The sequence below is a fragment of the Pholcus phalangioides genome, unplaced genomic scaffold (genome assembly GCF_987345545.1).
Source record: "Pholcus phalangioides strain wild (caught in Gottingen) unplaced genomic scaffold, Ppha-v1.0 ptg000001l_1, whole genome shotgun sequence".
NCBI classification, from domain to species: Eukaryota; Metazoa; Arthropoda; class Arachnida; order Araneae; family Pholcidae; genus Pholcus; species Pholcus phalangioides.
This window is the reverse complement of record NW_028301594.1, coordinates 20,809,757-20,828,322: the sequence shown is the minus strand read 5'-3', so window position 1 is coordinate 20,828,322 and position 18,566 is coordinate 20,809,757. Positions and strand designations below refer to the sequence as shown.

General features: G+C 31.1%; 1 long non-coding RNA gene and 2 other non-coding genes across 4 annotated transcripts in view; 1 reads left to right on the top strand and 2 right to left on the bottom strand.

Moving 5' to 3' along the window:
* Positions 1 to 18,566, bottom strand: part of LOC149090042 (uncharacterized) — a 105,029-nt gene that overhangs the window by 23,955 nt on the left and 62,508 nt on the right. The window lies entirely within an intron of this gene.
* On the bottom strand, positions 8,612 to 8,685 carry TRNAT-GGU (transfer RNA threonine (anticodon GGU)). The gene has a single exon. It is a non-coding gene; the product is annotated as a tRNA-Thr (tRNA).
* TRNAT-GGU (transfer RNA threonine (anticodon GGU)) lies at positions 8,860 to 8,933 on the top strand. Its single transcript has one exon. It is a non-coding gene; the product is annotated as a tRNA-Thr (tRNA).

Here is an 18,566-nt window from a genome sequence, read left to right as displayed (position 1 = left end):
AGTGATGTGGAACTGCACCGAGGGCCGTGCTCTGGAACTGTTCCACACGGTCACTTGAGTGACCTGTAAATATGTCGCGGGTCACTTGAGAGATTTGTAAATGTGCAGCGGGCTACTAAAGTGATATTTTCATTGTGCAGCGGGCCACCAAAGTTATCTTTCACTGTGCTGCGGGCCACTTAGGTGATCTGTAAATATGATGCGAGTCACTTGAGTGATGTGGAACTGTGTCATGGACCGTTTAAGTGTTCTGTAAATGTGCCATAGGGGTAACGTAAGTGTTTTGTGTAAATGCGCCATAGAGATTATTTAAGTGTTCTGTAAATGTGTCGTAGGGGGGGGGGGTCACTTTGCTCTGTGTTACGGTCCGTTTAAGAGCTCTGGTACTGTGCGGTGGGTCGCTTAAGTGATCTTTAAATGTGCGCTTAGTCAATTGTTAAACAATTAGGTTTGAGGTCCCGGGAAACATCAGATGAATCCAAGAGCCACATTTGACCCGTGCATATATGTTTAATAATGTTGAGACATAGCGAGGGAAAGTGCAACTTAATAATATGCTGGTTAACATAGTTGTGAACAACAGCCTTCAGTTATCCGACTACCTCTTTTGCAGCGCTTTTGTATAAAATGGGTACTGGAGTGGACTTTGATAGCACTTTTTTTTGATAGAAAGTTTCTCAAAAATGATGGAAACGATAATAAATTTTGAACTATCTCTATGTCATTTTCTATCAAAATCCATTTTTATGTCAAATTTTAAGTGATATTGATGCAATATGCGTAACATGATTGTGCAAAACATCCTATGAGTGGAATGTTTTGTCCAGTACATTCAGCTAGTGATGATGCTGGTCATGAATTAGAATTTTAAAGAAAATGCGGTATGCTCATAAATACACATAAATCTGTTGGTGCACGTGGGGATATTTTTGAAATTTCATTTTTCATATCATGTATAAAACAATGGTAAAATTAGACATAATTATTAAAAAAGACATATTATAAAATTAATTCATAACGTTAACAATACACAAAATATACGACAAAATATCATATTAAAATTTTATAATAATACGGCAATCAATAGATTTTTTTTGAAATCATGTTTATATAAAACTCAAGTAAAATGCGAATAATACTTGTATCTAAAAACACAACACTAAAGTGGACGTAACATCGGTTCTAAGCGTCAAGGCCTGTTTTTTGAATAAATGAAAATATCAATTTCAATCAATTTTCTTGTTCAATCACAAGAAATGGAGCTTTCATTTAAAAAAAGAAATCTATATTTTCTTTTAAAATGACACTTTCAGAGCACCAGTCGCATACCTTAAATGTCTTGAAGGAAACATTTAATTGATCTCAAAATACTTAGGAAAATCATATTTCACGAATTTACGATCCCGATCGTTGTAATAAGTAAGATATACTGAAAGGAAATGAAAAAAAAATGTGATAGGTAAATACCAAATTGGAAAAGTTGTGTCTTTTCCATGACACATTTTAAAAATTGCACGCTGAGAGCGATTCCGAGTTTCGTCTAATTTTAGCCTTGTGTAAAGGGTAGAAACACGATCGGTTATTGTACCGGAATAAAAAAAGTCGTCTAGTGAACGATTATTTTTCCTGGAAAAATAACAGCGAATCATCAACTTCACGAAAAATGAAAAGAAAAAAATCCGAATGATCATGATCGAAGATCATTGAAACTTTTAGCATAATCAAATAACAAATAATGGGCATTAAAATTGACGTCATGGACGAGCGCCAGAACTTTGTCACTGGGCTTATCCAACACCACCCGTAGCAGAAGGGCTCCACGCGAAGCTCGTGACGTCACTGAAGACGGTCATCTCACCTGTAGCCATTGGAGATATACCACAAAAAAGGGCAATGATGGCGCATGCGTCGTCCTGCTATATCCAGTGGATATAGGTGAGAAGATCTTCAGTGACGTCACGAGCTACGCGCAGAGGTTTTCTGCTATAGGTGGTGTTGGCTTATTCCGTTGCTGAGATCTCTTCCATCCCAACTTCGTGGTAGAGTCTGGAAGGCTTTATTTTGAGTTAAAATTGACGTCAGCATTCAGAAGCAAAAAGATTAATTCAATTGTAAATAACAAGATGAAAACTCAAAGGGTTGTATGAAGCAGCTGCTATGCCACTGCAAATAAAATAAACCTCTTTCTCTTGGTGACTCACTATGCAATAACTAAATAAACTCAGCAAAGTATGTAAATATACATACTTTATGAATATGTTATATTATTATTTAACATTTTTTTCGGAAGAGATGACGGCATATTCCAGGAAGACAACGCCGTGGTCTACATGTGCTGATTTCAAATGTAAAAAAATGATTTAAAGGAAACGAGGGACGCAGACTGTCATAACAAAGTCCCAATCTAAATCCAATTGAAAGTGCATGAATAAGACTATATTTTTATAAAATTAGTGTTACACAGAACCATAGGGTTCGATGAGAGCTTCCAGGGTTCCGAGTAACGGAGTAATTAAACGTCACGGAGCTCGGAGAGTGCTTTAAAAAAACAGCTTTGTTGTTATTGATACTAGTGTAAAACTGTTCTTTATTTTTACTTTTGAAAAAATAGTGTCGTTTGAAAACATTCAGACCATTTGGATACTACGTAACTTAAAAACAGTAATCCAAGTAGTTAATCCCAGTAATAAACCGGGATCCTGTCCAGGGCCGGTCAGAGATTGCCGACATTTGAACCATGGGGAGAAAAAAATCAACAAAGGCATTGCACTGCTATTCTTTAATCGATCATTAATTTTTTTAATGTTGGAAACAAAACATGTGGATAATTTCCCACGAGTATGTGATCATCACTGTATGTGAGTGAGCGCACTGAAAAAATTTCGTGACTCCACGCCTCAGGTAACACACGGGTACTTTCAACATCCAATCAGCACTTACGTGTAATATCATATGACTTAGCAGAGGATTACAGAATGAGCTCTCTATCTTTCGTAGGAGAAATATTAAAAATTTGTTTGGATTCCATGGAACAACTTCAAAATCAACAAGGGTTCCGCGAGATCTTTCAAGTTGGTAACCTCTGCATTAGACTTTTCCTTCATCAGCGGAAGCTATTGGCACAACGTTAACAAATATGGCCAAAAATAAGTGCTACGATATTTTACGAGATCATAGCAACAGAGCCACGATGGATGTTAGTTATACTTTTTGCTAAAAACGGTCCAACAAGGTATTAGAGGGCGCGACTGGTTCTTTGGCTAAGCAGTGCAATATCACAGCTGTGATGGTCGAGTGGTCATAGTGACGGACTCGCATCGCGGGGACCCGGGTTCGAGCCCCACCGTCGCCACAGTGGTGGTCGGCTGAAGTTGGTTTTCTGTGGTTCCCAACTTCGAGGCGCAAATGCGAGCCGATCTCCCCGTTAAAAAGTTTCGCCACAGAGAGCAACAGACCTACAAACAGTACAAATATTCAGTCACGACACATCACTCACTTCACTTCTGAGATATAGATGGCAGCACTGAAAAATCATACATAACACTAGATACGCACTCAGACTGTTAGGTACACACAATTACACTTCCGGTACAACTCACTAGGTAGAAAATTGCCTATGGCGATAGACCTGAGTTAAAAAAAATATATATATACATCACAGCTACCGAATCTAAGATGCCAAAAGTTCTCTGCACGTAAATGAATATCAGTTCAAGAATTATCGGCCCCCCCCAATACATTTGTGTAGAAATATTTTACATCAAACTAAATAATAACTCTATAAAAGAAAAATTTTACAGAGAAATTAAATCTCAAAAAAAAAATACCAGTAGCGCATGAGAATTTTACATGTAAGATATTTTATACATTTTGATGTTTAAGAAATGATAATGAATGTGTTTATAAAACACACAATAATAATCGGAAAACGGCATTCAAAATTATACGAATTATTTTATTTTGTACGGTTCATTTTCAGTGATATAATGTCCATGTAAATAATTTTATCCTATCTTTGAGGCATTCGCAATCGATGGCATATTTTTGTAATGAATATAAATTTTTTTTTAATTTTTAATTTTAAATTCATTTTCTATACTGTTTTACAGATCTTTACATTCTTATCTAGGTATTTTTTCCCTTTTATCTCGTTTTATACTATATAGTAGAACAGTTTTTATGTTAGTGCGTTAAGCAATTATAAAATTAATCAACTAAAAATTTGAGTTCGAAGAAAAACGGATAATTAAATTTTTAAAGCTAAATAAATTAAATAAAACAATGAATGAGTATACTAGCATTTGCTATCCACGAAAATAATATCTCAAATGTGTTAAAACAAATTGATTGAATTTAGTGTGAGAAGAAATATTGAGCAAAACATGCAATTCATAAAATCAAATTATTGGAAAAAATTTTGTGCTATGTGTATCACAGGAGCAATTTTTGAAAATTAGTTTGCACACAAATAGGATTATTTTGTAAATATTTCTCTTTTTCTTAAATAGCTTTGGTATGAAAAAGAATCGGAGGTAAAAACTAGTCACTAATTTTCATAAAGATAAAAAAAAAAAGAGAGAATATTACATAAAATATATTTCTCAAGTACCGTGTGTGAATAAATGAAAATTACAACTAATAAAATTAGTTGCAAGTTAGGCATAGCAAAAGCTATAAGTGCATAAAACAGAATTTACCCTGCATTAACTGGTTAAGAAAAGAATGTAGTGGACGAATGAGTCAAATTAGCATCCTCATAGGCAATATTTAATGTGTGAATAAAAATTTTGGTTATTGAATTCACTAAATGCAATTTTCAAAGTATGTTTGCGCAACTTCATGTAAGTGAACTTAGACATGGTTTTACCGTGGAAATAAGTGACTTGTTATGGATTTGTTAATCTTTTATCTGAAGTGAAGATAATGAGTATTATTTTCATGTTCGAAATAATAATACACTAGAGCAGTGTTCTTAAATTAGCCCTCCACCGAATACCCCTTGGTTCACTGGTTCTTGACTTTTGTGCTCCACCGACCCTTTATGCTATTAAGATGAAGGCAGCGGCTCCTTTACAAAATAATATTCAGCACATAATATAAAAACGATAAGTTGATTGTTTTCTCATCCAAGCTCGCAGCCCCCCCCCCTCTTCCCCCGGAGCCTAAGCAAGGTTCCTTGGTTGAAAACCACTGCCCAGTGGAAAGCCGAGAGAACCAAAAATTCTTTTCTCGCTTCATTTTCGTTCTATTTTTTGTTGTCCTAAAACATATCCTGTGGACCTCTAGGGGAAAGGGGTACGCGGACCAACTTTTGGAAACTATTGCAAGAAGTTTTCAAACTGTTCGAGTGCACATACAAAAAAAAAAAAGATTTTTTTTTTTGTCTTGGTATATATGTTGTCAATACAAATTTACAATTTTAGGTCAGTTTTCGCCAAATTTTTCATATACCTAAGTACATACCAAACAAGACCCGACTTGAATGATAGGGCGAATGCCAAAAATGGGCAAAAACCACCGGACGATTATATTTCATAGACCTCAACAGTCAATTTTTGAATGTTTACTTTGTTTAGCGTGTGGTTTCCTAACAATGCGTTTCAGATATATGTGTGTGTGATTATCCCTTCTTATAATGATTTTTCACTTTTCTTTGCTCCCAGCGTGTGGAGAGAACCCAGGTATTATAACTAGTACAATACATATATTACCAATGGAGGAAATACAAAAGTTGTTTATCCAACCTATTTGAATTTAATTCATAATTGTATTTGTTACTAATTTCAATATCCTTTTTGGTAATAAAAAGTGATAAATATACATGAAATAGTTTCGAAAAATTTTTGAACTGTGTTTCTGCTTGATGTAAATAAAAAACTGGAAAACTATAAAAAATTATGATGAGTTCTATAAATAATATGACTATTAATAGATACGATTTATGTCTCGATTTTGTTAGAATGATATCAAAAATACGCCGTATAATTTTGCAATAAGTCGATAAAAAATAAATATCCATGATAGCTTTCAATTATGCATTTAAAGCTTCTTTTCGCGGCTATTTTTATTACCTGAATGATCCGTGTTTTGCTTGTTATGGTTACAAGAGATCTCAAGTATTTATTAATTTTTTTTGTATTCGTCATTGAGTTACTGCTGTATATAATCACCATTGCTTTATCGATTTACTCTCTACAAAATGTCTGACAGTTTTTCCAATAATGTAGTATATGACACACGATCCTAACGGAGAGAGGATGGAGCCAGTGTGATCGATACATTATTTATCTACAGCATCAATTAACTTAGTATTTGATGAATAAGAAGAACAACATTCAGAGATGGTCCGTATATGGACTGCTCTTTGAAGATTTTTTTTTTAAATATTTGTCACATGACTCTCTGATTGAACTCGCAGTAATAATGTACCAGAGAATAAGGAAATTAGGTGTGCGTGTGAGGTTTTTATTCCCCTATGGTCCAGTATATGTTTGAGTGTATTCAAAGAAACCGGCATCAGGACACAACCCTCACTATAATAGAGGTGCCCCTTACTCGGAGTGCTTCTTAAAAGGAGGTTTGTTTGTATACGATGATATTGACGTTCAAAATTGCGTAAAGTCACATCTGCTATTATACTCAGAAAGTTACGGTAATCTGCAGTAATGGGAGTCTAATAATGATTTAATTGCTTCTATTGGACCTGTTGAAAGCTGACTGGTGTAAAAAATGGGTTACATCGATGGAAATTTTAATTAGTTTAATTTAACCCTCTGGTCTCGTGTATATTTGAATACACATGGCAAATACATGGTAAAAGAAACCCATTATACTAGTTTATTTTCTCAATTTTTTTTTTTTGATATTTTAAAATGTACATCTTTCAATGTCACTTCAGTAGAAAATACAGCTATGTAAGTAAAATATTTCTCTTTACCCAAAAAGAGTTAAGAGTTGATTCTTTATCGGCGCCATTTTTTGAGAGCTGCTGAAACTTGACGTGTTCCAAAATTTATAAAACCACACCAAATTGAGAGAAATTAAAATAAAATTCAGGGTAACAACTATTCATTTTTGCTGAGTAAGATTTTATTTGTTTAAAAATAACATTTTTTAAAATCAAGTTTTTTTACACTTTAGTTGATTGAAAAAATATCTACTCTAACAAACTAACTTGCTGTGTTGTGATGTATTGTTCTAATTAAAAATATGCTAACAGATCAAATTTACATCCGTGTTTGTGTAAAAAAATTCAGTACATATTTTTGGGGGATGAGGGTTGAATCATAGAGGGTTAACCTACGAGTCGTGAAATCCTTCATTTATAATGAATATTCCATACAAAATTAAATAGTTAAATTTTTTGTTTAGTTAATTTTTTATTTGAATATAACTTTTTTTTAATGAATATAATTTTTTTGGAATGAATATTTATTTTAAATCTTTTTTAAAATGAATTTAAGTTCCAACATTTAATGAAATGAATTTAATCAATCTGATCAAAATTTTTTCACATGATATTTAATTTTTTCGTCTTTTTGATCAGAAGTTCCAACATAACTGTTGATTTTTTTAATCCAATTAAAATTCTTTTAAGTAATATTTACGTATATTATATAAAAGGATCTATTGTTGCTAGCATGTTCGTGAAAATCGTAATCAACTTGAACGTCCAAAAATATGAGAAATATGTATAACGTACCTTCAAGAACTTTATCAGATGAATGATTTACATCAAAATTTGTTCATAAATTTCCATCAAATAGATGATATGTGCATATGTTGTCATTGTCGATCTCAAAACTGCTTGTGATTTTATGGGGGGATTTAACTAGATTAATTATTTATTTAAAAGAGACTACAATTATAAACGTGGTGTTACGAGCATAACATGTTGATTATTTTTAGCATTGTTTGTAATAATTTAGGAGATAGTTCTACAGAGAAATAGACTGACTCTTAACTACATATCCAGCAAAAAAAAATTGTGTTTGTGAAATTTTTTCAAAAATATTCGGAAATAGCTTAAATTAATTATGTTTCATGAATCCGTGCCTGAAACTTTCACAAAACAAATAACACAGGTTGCATATAGATGACATAATTAATAGTTATTATATATAAGTTACGTTTATCACAACCTACAATTAAGCATTATGTTTCCTATCGAAATGTAATAATTTCAATATCTAGAACGAAAAATTTAATTTATTTGAATAGTTGTTATTGTTCAAAAAGTTTGGGACACATAACATGTTTCAAGTAAATGAAGACTGTACTGTGATTTATATTAGTTACTGTAATTACTCTATTTTCTTACGTCGATTTTCAACATTTTTAGTTTTGTTGTACTTTTTTTTTCAAAACCTAACAATAATAAATGATATTATCATGGAATGAAAATAAATTACATCAAAATAAATTGTCAATTTATATGCATTTAGTGATGTATGGGTTATCTAAGCATATTATATTTAAGGTACAATAACACCTTCGCAAACAAAGGTAACAATAGAGAGATATAGATGGCTTTTTTCTCAGCCAGAGATATCAAGGAAACAGTTATTTTCCGGATATTATGCTGAGGTGAGCTCGGAAAGAAAAGTCATCACGTCTCCGCCGGGACTCGAACCCAGGCCCTCTTGCATACCGGGCAAGCATGCTACCATCTACACCACTGGAGACACATGAATCTGCCTTCCAAATTTCACGCACTGTGTCGTGAGGCGCTGAAGTAGAGGCATTAGTAGCCTCTCTTAACTTCAGGAAATGGCCCCCGGGCAGTTAAGAGAGGCTACTAATGCCTCTACTTCAGCGCCTCACGACACAGTGCGTGAAATTTGGAAGGCAGATTCATGTGTCTCCAGTGGTGTAGATGGTAGCATGCTTGCCCGGTATGCAAGAGGGCCTGGGTTCGAGTCCCGGCGGAGACGTGATGACTTTTCTTTCCGAGCTCACCTCAGCATAATATCCGGAAAATAACTGTTTCCTTGAAAGGTAACAATGTTCTTAATTTATGTGCAATGATACAATCGTTTATAATTTTTTGTTCTTCATTGCTTTTCTATGGTGATGATGGAAACAGATGTATAGACGGGAGAATATCGTCATCAGTCTGATATAATCAAAAATCATCAGTAAAAATTGTTTAAATAACATGAAACACAGTAAATTTCTTTAATGGAATTTCAGTTTGAAAACATTATAAATAATCTTTTCAAAATACGCGACATTATTTTTTCCAAGCTGAGAGAGCTTTTATAATCTGTTTCAAACATTTAAATAACTTAATCAATTTTTTTTCATTTAAAATTTTTTACAGGAGCAATGAAGATAATTAAACTAAAAATAGAGTGAAATTAAAAAAAATTCAATGATGCAACATTGAAAATAATATATCAAAATAAAATTATGCACGGGAATATTGATGCATATAATTTGTATTTCTAATTCAAATATTACCAACTACAATTATAAATAGCAGCTAGCTTTTGCAATAACCGAAAAATAATCACACATTTTTGTCAATTGAAACTATTAAAGTAAATTATGTTTAACTTAAAAATTGTTATTGCCAAATACTTTATAAAAATGAAACATTCCACCAAGTGTCCATAAAAATGTCACATCTTTACCACTTGTATGATGACGTGTCATCAAAGTTGTTTATATCTAACGCTCTAAAAACTTACTATAGACTATATGAGTAATAAAAATGCTATAAAAACGGAGTAATTGTTTACTATCGCTTTTTTTATCACCGCCATTTCTAATTGGACTGATCATAAACATAGGAGAAAGTCGTAATAACTGAAAATAAAAAAGAAAGACTTGTCGTAATATTTTTATTGCTTTCAAAGAGAAAATAAGACTTAATTTTTTTAACAACATTACATATCGATCTGCTAGATTAACGATCATAAACGTTAATTGTTAATAGTATGTTCCATCCGATTTATATCTTGATAAGCTATAATATAATCATCACTAGATGATAATGTTTTCCCCTTTTAATGTGTTTATTTGTTGCTTTTGCGTGCCTGTATAATTGACATCGTAAATTGGTGAATAAAATGTTTAAACAAATGTGCACCTGCTGGTAATATTTCCAGATGAGTTAATTTGGATTTCTTGGTTCTACGTATAAGTATGATTGCTGTGTATTTCGAATACGATTATCCGGACAGTTTGACTGCGTTGAAGTGACGGGAACGCAATTGTTCGTAAAATCTCATGCACTACGCAAACAGTCATCGAGAAACAAGTCAGTTTTACCTATGAAAACTTTTTCCACGTTATCATGTAAGCATTATCTTGTGTATAGCATTTGTGTTTAATGCAGTTTGATAGTTGTACTACAGTAATATAAAAAGAAAATATTGGGATCATGCGCTGTTTTGTGATTATAAAACGCTTGTACGTATATATTTGCTTTCGTGACTTAGATTTTGTATATGTATCTGTATTACAGTATACATATACTGCACTACTATGATACGAGCACTGCATATCACTTCTGATGGCAATGGTCTGGACAATTCGCATTTTACATGCATAATATATGCGTATTTTATACAAAAATTATTTGCTATGAAATGAGGTGGATATTTGTACTTGACAATCAATATTTCGTAACATTGAAAATTACTTTTTCCCCCATATCTGTGAGTGTTATAGTAAACGTAATCGAGTTGTACCCTTTTTTCATTAGTTGAGAAAGCAAGGAAAATGTGATACGTTTTTTGAACTACAAAGTAAATTCTATTATTAAAATATATTTTTCAGGGTATATTAATATATTAATCAGGAAAATTAAAGTCGGGGGAAACGGAAATCAAACCTTAACAAACCCAATCATCTTCGGATGAATTAGTAATCTATCCAATGAAAAAGCATAAAAAAACCTAACACACAGTTATACTTTGGATTTGCAATATATTTTTATATGTATTGGCATTGTTAAAAATCATTGAACTATCTTGCCGGAAAACACTACATTTCCAATGGATTTGGATTCATTTATCAAATTGTAATTATACGACAACAAATCAAAACAATGTGAGTTTTGTAAAAATATTTGTACCAAGTTTACTGACTAGTAATGCTTATAAACTATAAAAAATGGGGATAATTGAAAAGTTTAAATTCATGCGAATATGTGAATCATATGTATATATTTTTCGTTTAGGCCTTAATACAAATACAACGCCACAACAGGCGAAATGCCTAACGAGGTGGCCCATAACAATTATGGATTTAAGCTATATACCAAATAATATGTAAAAATAAAGACCACAAAGTGTGTAATACTTTTGAATGTTTATTTATATTTATAATTAACTTTTAGAGAGCGAGAAAACGTTGTTGAAAAATTTCTATTTACAAGAGAGTGAGATAGCAATGTTGAGACAGTTTTTCTCGAAAAAAAAATTTATGTATTGAGCAAAGTTTCTATCTAATTTCAGTGGAAGCTAGACTGAGAATCTTGAAGCGGTTTTTCAATAATTATTCAAAAAAAGATATTTATGTTTTTTAATAAAATTATATAATTTTTAAATTTTTTTATAAATTGAAGCTTGTGAAAATATTGAAGAAGAATATGCTATTTCTCAAAAATAAAGCAATTTTATTATTTCGTGAGTTTGATTTATAAAATACTAAATTTTTCTTTTTTACATTCAATTTTACGATAGCTTAAATTACAATTTAGTTTTAAAGAATATAGTGACTTTTAATTTGACATAAATCAAAAGGAAATTCCTGTCTATTTCATACAACATTTTTTCGACAATTAAAAAAACATTCAATGTGCCATTAAATTAATTAAACTAATTTTTGATTACTCTGGCAATGTATTGGCATATTTACATGGTAATTCATTGAAAATCTATATTCCGTAAATATACAGTCCCAAATCATGAGCAAAGTAGCCTACATCGTTAACGTTCTACAGAAAACCATGAAAAAATTCTTAAAATAAACCAAACTTTTAGATTTCATTTTTTTTTACTCCAAGCAGAAGATTGCGTTTTAAAATGCATTCCAGTAATGAAAAATTCTTTTTCTTCTTTAAGTACGACATTTTTTACTTTAGCTCTCAAGCACCACTGAAAATTATCACCGACAAAACTCCTTTCATTCTGAGGAGTCTTTCAGTGGAAATTTTTAGCATAACTTCACGTTACCGTCGTCCAAGAGGTCTCAGTAAAATAAAAGAAAATCGATGCATTCATTTTAGGAAGTCTCTTGAGGACGATGAAGATGTTTTAAAGCATTGAAATGTAACTTCAAGTGGAAGATCATGGAAGAGAAGACAGAGTTAATCACACTTTTTCTCGATTTTGAGAACTCGAGACTACGCAACCACTAATTCCCAAAGGAGATAATACCACGATAAGATGACATGTAACGTGAGAATATAGCGCTTCTCTAGTTTCAATGCAGGTGTTGGTTTATCCCTCGAATTCGGTATTTTTTGAACAATAATAATAAAAACGTGTATAAATATATTCAGGAAAAAATTTAATTCCACTAATTTGAGTGTATGAACCATCAATGCCGAATTTCGAACATTCAAACAGGTACACAGTGACATCATGCAATAATTAAGAGAGAAATTGTTGACGCATAGTTTACTTGTTAAAATGTCTTAAGGGGGTCTCATACCATTTAACATAGTAAAAAACTATGATTTAGTAGAAATATATCATTAAAAATACTACTTATATATGTATAAGCATTGCTTTATTCCAATTTTTTTACACATATTTTTGATTTTATATGCTATCCTATGCCAGTATAAAATTTTGCATATCTCTGATATTTAGTTTTTTTTGAAAATTTTGAAAAACATGCATCAAAAACAACATGCAAATAAAAATTGATTCAGAATAAAGGGCACTGTTCAGTTTTTGAAATGAAGCAAAAGATCGAGATTTCATTGACTCAATCTTAATTAAAATTAAATTTTGAACTTTTTTGGAAATTCAATTCAATTTTATTCTTCACATCAACAAACTTACATTGCGCAAAACGAAGAAAATCCATCCAAGCGATCGTTGTAGATCCATACTGGTGGACACGATCATTATTGAGTTAATTTTCAAACACGAATAAAAATTTAAAATTTGAAATTAAATTTTAAATAGCATTAAGCGAGTGAAATCTCAATATTTTGTTTCATTTCATGAACTGAACAGTATTCTTATATTTTGAATCAATTTTTATTCAATTACTTTGATGTAACGCTATTATAATCATGCAAAAGCTGTTATTTGAAAATTTGCTATTATTTTTGAAATAACCTCTATTATTTTGAAAATTTTTAAAAATTAAGTATTAGAGATATGTCAAACTACATACTGATATAGGAGATAGAATATACAATCAAAAATTTGTGTAAAACTTTCCACTAGAGCATATATTTTCAGCATATTGTAAGGTATGAGACCCCCCTTGAAGTGCGGTGATTTAAAAAACACATAAGAAATTTAAAAAACATCCTGAAAATTTTCAAGTCGTATGATGTTTCCATTAATGTGTGAAAAATTGATGCAAAAAAATTTGAGCTCATAATAGGTAAAAATCAGAAGCTTTGATACAAATTTGATCAACTTAGTCGACATTATCATGTCTGTAAAATTTCTGTTAATGATTCTACTGAAAACTATAGTTGTTGCAGAATTATGTAGAATAGTTTTTATTATCACATGCAAAATACTGGCTCAATGAAAGTGAGAGAGGAAAGACATTTCTTGAAGTTCAAATTGGAATAAATTAATAATCAAATTTGAAACAGCAAATAGTAATAAATAATACTCAGTCCACTTGTAAGAGATTTTTTTACTACTAATTCAGAAATTTCGGAATATTAATTAGGTCAATCCAACGGTTCAAAAATTCGTAATCGGTTAAGTGAAATCCTCAAAATAAAAATTTATAATAATTGAATTTAAATTTAATGTGACAAGAAAAATTTCATATGGACAATTTTTCATACTGACACAAATAAAATTGAGTCATGGAATTTTTTTGGAATTTCTTTGTTTTTCTATGGTCAAATGTTCCTGTGGGATTTTCTCTCTTGACCAGTTGGTATTACTCAAGAAAAGATAATTTACGTAAGTCATTTTTCTGAAACATATGATATCCTTGCAAAAATGTTAGTAAACTCGTAAATTTGTGAACATTAATGATATCGACGTTGTTTTTGTACACGAAGTTTGGGCTAATTTATTATTTTCCTATTTAATGCAAGATCTTATTGGCTGCATATGTTACGGTAAATGTGGTAAGTAAAATGTGTAAAATCCGGTTATTAGGTTTTTATGCATAATCACTGATCATTTTGGAAGGCTTGATAAATTTCCCTAAATTAAACACTTTTTCCGGTGATTATGACCCCAACCGTCGTTGGTAAGTTAAATAAGTACTAAAAAAATTATAATTTTTAAATTTGATTATGCATAATACCAAAGTGGCATGTAGTTGGTAAAAATGATAAATCGTACTATATGATATACGATACATGACAATTCATACAGGTATTGTATCTTTATATAGGAGTACGATCGTAAAATTTGTTATCATTACTTCGGGGTCCGACTGTATTCATTACACGTATTAGACTCATTTGGAACTTTTTTCATATTTATCTAATTCACCAATTACACTAGGTATTATGCATAATCACAGATAAAGGTGAGAAATTTCAAGTATATATCAAATTTACCAACGACGCTTGGGTATTATGCATATTCGCCTGTAAAAGTGATAAATTTATCAAACTTACTAAAACGTTTGGTAAGTATGAATAATAACCTGCTATTTATGTGTAATAAACTGATTAATTACATTTATCGTAACGTATACATTGAATGTATCAGTGATATGAGTCAAAGTCAAGTGATTCCACTGAAACTAACATTCTAAAACAAGACGGCCAGTCATATGAGTACAATGTATATCCGTAAATATGAATGAAAATCTTTAATTAGAAGAAACAGAATTCTATAAAATTTTGAACATAGTCATTTGGTTCTCTAAAGCTTAAAAGATTGAATTTATCCATAATTTTTATAAATTACTTTTCCAATATATGCAATCAATGGGAACTGTAAAACAAATTCAAAATGAAAATTATTAAAATTCAATAACGATCGATAAAAGACAAATAAATGCATATTTAAATTTCACGAGTTTGCACTTATAGAAATGTTTTGTCATGTTTTGGAAGATTGTCAAAATTGAATCAAATGAAATTAAATCAAATCAACCAATATACAGATTGATTTTCTGCATATGTTCAACGTTGAATAATTTTACAAAAAATTCAAGTTTTATTGAGTTGAAAATGAATGTTTATAGGAATTTTAAAAATTTAGCGTAGAAAACCCATGGGGTTGCTATTGCTATTGTATTTTATGATATTGAGTAACCGTCCTACTATTTTATCTGTAAAAGTTTAAAGTATCGTATTTTTTGCCAATTGACGCTACTTTTACTTTCTTAAAAACTGAATTTTAGTGGCTTGAGATGCTTACACTGATGAAGTGCTTATGCTAATTTTTGATTAAAAAATATGACCTCAAAGAAATCGTCCACAAACAGTATTGCATAACATTCGAATATGAAGAAATTAAGAGGGTTGGTGCACGATCTTGGCTTCTCATGCTTTTCCGTGGGAAAAGTCTCTTTCCTTTAAGGAATGTACTTCCTTAAGGAAAAATACTATAGATATTTTCATACAATTTAACATGAGCATTTAGGATTTTAACTGTTGGTTATTTTTTTTCTCGAATTTGAACTTCAACAACATGCAACTTTTTCAAAAGTCACCACAATTTATCCATATTTTGTGCCATAAAACTTTTAAAAATAATTTTAATAAAAAGTCCTCGTGTTAAAGTATGTAACATCATACTGCTGAGAGACACACGAAGCTTCAAGACATTTACATGTGTGGTGTTCGAAAAAATTTTCCTTATCGAAAAAAAACTTATAAGAAAAAAGCATTTTAGTGGAAAACAAGCATATATAATGCCTGCCAGCTGTTTATATTAAAATATTTCAAAAATATTTCTGGAGCAGGTACAATAAAAACTAGAACATAGTCAGAGGCAGTATGATAAACAATACTATTATATATACAGTATTATGAAATAGTACTATATATATATTACTTATAGTACTATTTCATAGTATTTGAAAATTAATTAAAAATTCGAAAATGTGTTTTTTGGAAAATTTGAGTGCACCAACAACTTCAAATTTCATTTCAACTGGTCAAAATCCGTTCTGAGTGTTTAGCAGACATTTTGTGATGTATACTGTTTCATTACATTTTGAGAAATTTGTGTAGAATGTAAGGGAACAGTATTCATACATAATTTAACTTTTATTCTAAAAGAGCGGTGGATATGAAAATATTCTGCGATATGGTTGATCTCCATACACATATTTCTACATTTTTTTCTAACTGCAGTGATAATACCGAGAAATACGGTATGTAATTTTTATGATCATTTTATGATCGCTAGGTACAACTTAGTGTACGATAGTGGAATGAGAAAAGTGTGTGTGTGTGTATGTGTGTAAAGAAAAACACTTATAGAACACTATGCTAAGAAAGCTTTAGTTGCACCATGTTTGATTTTGCGTCTATTTTGATTATGATATTATCTAATATTTCTTTGAAAAAATATTTCAGAATGTTAAAAATAGTGGTACTTAGTTAATATAATACTAAAAATTACATACTTAATCAGCAATAAAAGGAAATGCAAATATACAGTGTGATTCTATAATTCCAAAGCCGCATTGTACTAGCGAACCGTTGATCCTAGAGGCAAACTTCCTATTAGAAAAATTATCCAAATAACGTGTAGAACTTAGATGCGTCACTCATGTTGGAAGGGGTTGTGTAAAAAATTAACATTCATAAGAACACCCTGTATTCAAGAACCCAATTAGAAAGTTGTTGCTCTGTCTCTCCTTAGGCCAAAAAAAAAGTTTCCAAGCGTAATATTCGCTGATTGAATTAAAAAAAATCTGAGAAAAGTTGTGAAAGAACGGAATAAATTAACGGACAACGCTTCATTCCTTGCTGCTGTTTATTCTGTTCTTTCCCAAATTTTCTAGTATTTTTGAATTCAAATATCTCAGCAAATATTGCGGTTGAAAAGTGAATTTTTTTGTCGGTCTCAGGGCAAGAACTACTTACTTGAGTTTTTTTGGGCACACGGAGACTGCATAAAAAGTTAACAATTTTATTTTAATAACTATACAAGCCCTTGCAACATGAGCGACGTATCTGAGATCTACACGTTATTTGGATATTTTTTTCTAATTTGAAGTATGCCTTTAGGATTTACTTAGTATGCTCGTCCCTAAAAATATGACATTAATTACACGAGAGGATATTTATTTACAATATAGTTGCAAGTTCTAAAAAACTGAAGAAAAGTTTCAATTTCACAAATTTTCTCTGTTGTTTTCGGCAAAATTTATTCATTTTAATCATCAATTGAAAACCACTTTGAACAGCATTAACTGTTGATAGTGCAATTGAAAATGAAATGATGTACATCGGCAAACACGTCGAAAGTTGACTAATTCTATTTCATACAAATGAAAAAGATTGGGGGGGGGGGAGGGGGTTGGTGCACAAATAAAACAACAAAATTTTTCAATTTTTTTACTTTTCAAACTTCCTAAATTGTTCTGCGTCTCACTGCTTTCGAGTTGTTGTTCCACTTGCAGAAGAAGTATTTTTAAAATATTTTAATATAAATTGTTGGCAAGCATTCTACATGCTAATGTTTTGCATTAAAATGTTGTTTCTTAATGTTTTTTGTCAGATAGAAAACATTTTTTTGGGACACTACTTGTTCTCAATGTCTTGAAACTTTGTGTGCTTCTCAGCACTGAGGTGTAAATTTTGGTGATTTTTGAAAAAAATTGCACGTTGTTGAACGCAAAATTAGAAGAAAAAAAAACAATCATTATAATCCGAAAATCTCTCCGTTTAATTTTGTAAATAGTATGAACTTGAGAAAAAAAATTGAGGGTCTATAGCCGATAAGAAATTTTCAAATAATCCTTAAAGGTAGGTTATTTTTCACATAGAGAAGGATGGAAAGCCAAGAGATCGTGCTCCAATTTCTTTAATTAAGAAGAGATGAGATATCAACATTTCTCTCAATGAAAGACCATAATAGTAACAAGTTGATATACACAAGTGCACATAATGTGACACGTATCTTTACTATAAGCGCACCGAATTGCTTTACAGAAATTCCTGAAAATGATCTTCCAGAAATATGAAAGTTTTCCAGTTGCCACATAAGAAACTATCTTTTTTTTTCCCCTTCACACGTTCAAAAAGAATGATAACTGTATGCTGTGATTATAAATATATTTTCTTAATAATGACATATGTATGCAGTGCCGTATGCATGTCGAGGATAGATTAACAGTTAACACCTTGGCTTTTCACGTAGAAGGAAAAGGAATGCAAATTTACAAAAAAAGAAAATTTTTTTAATGTTTTTATGATCAGGTATGAA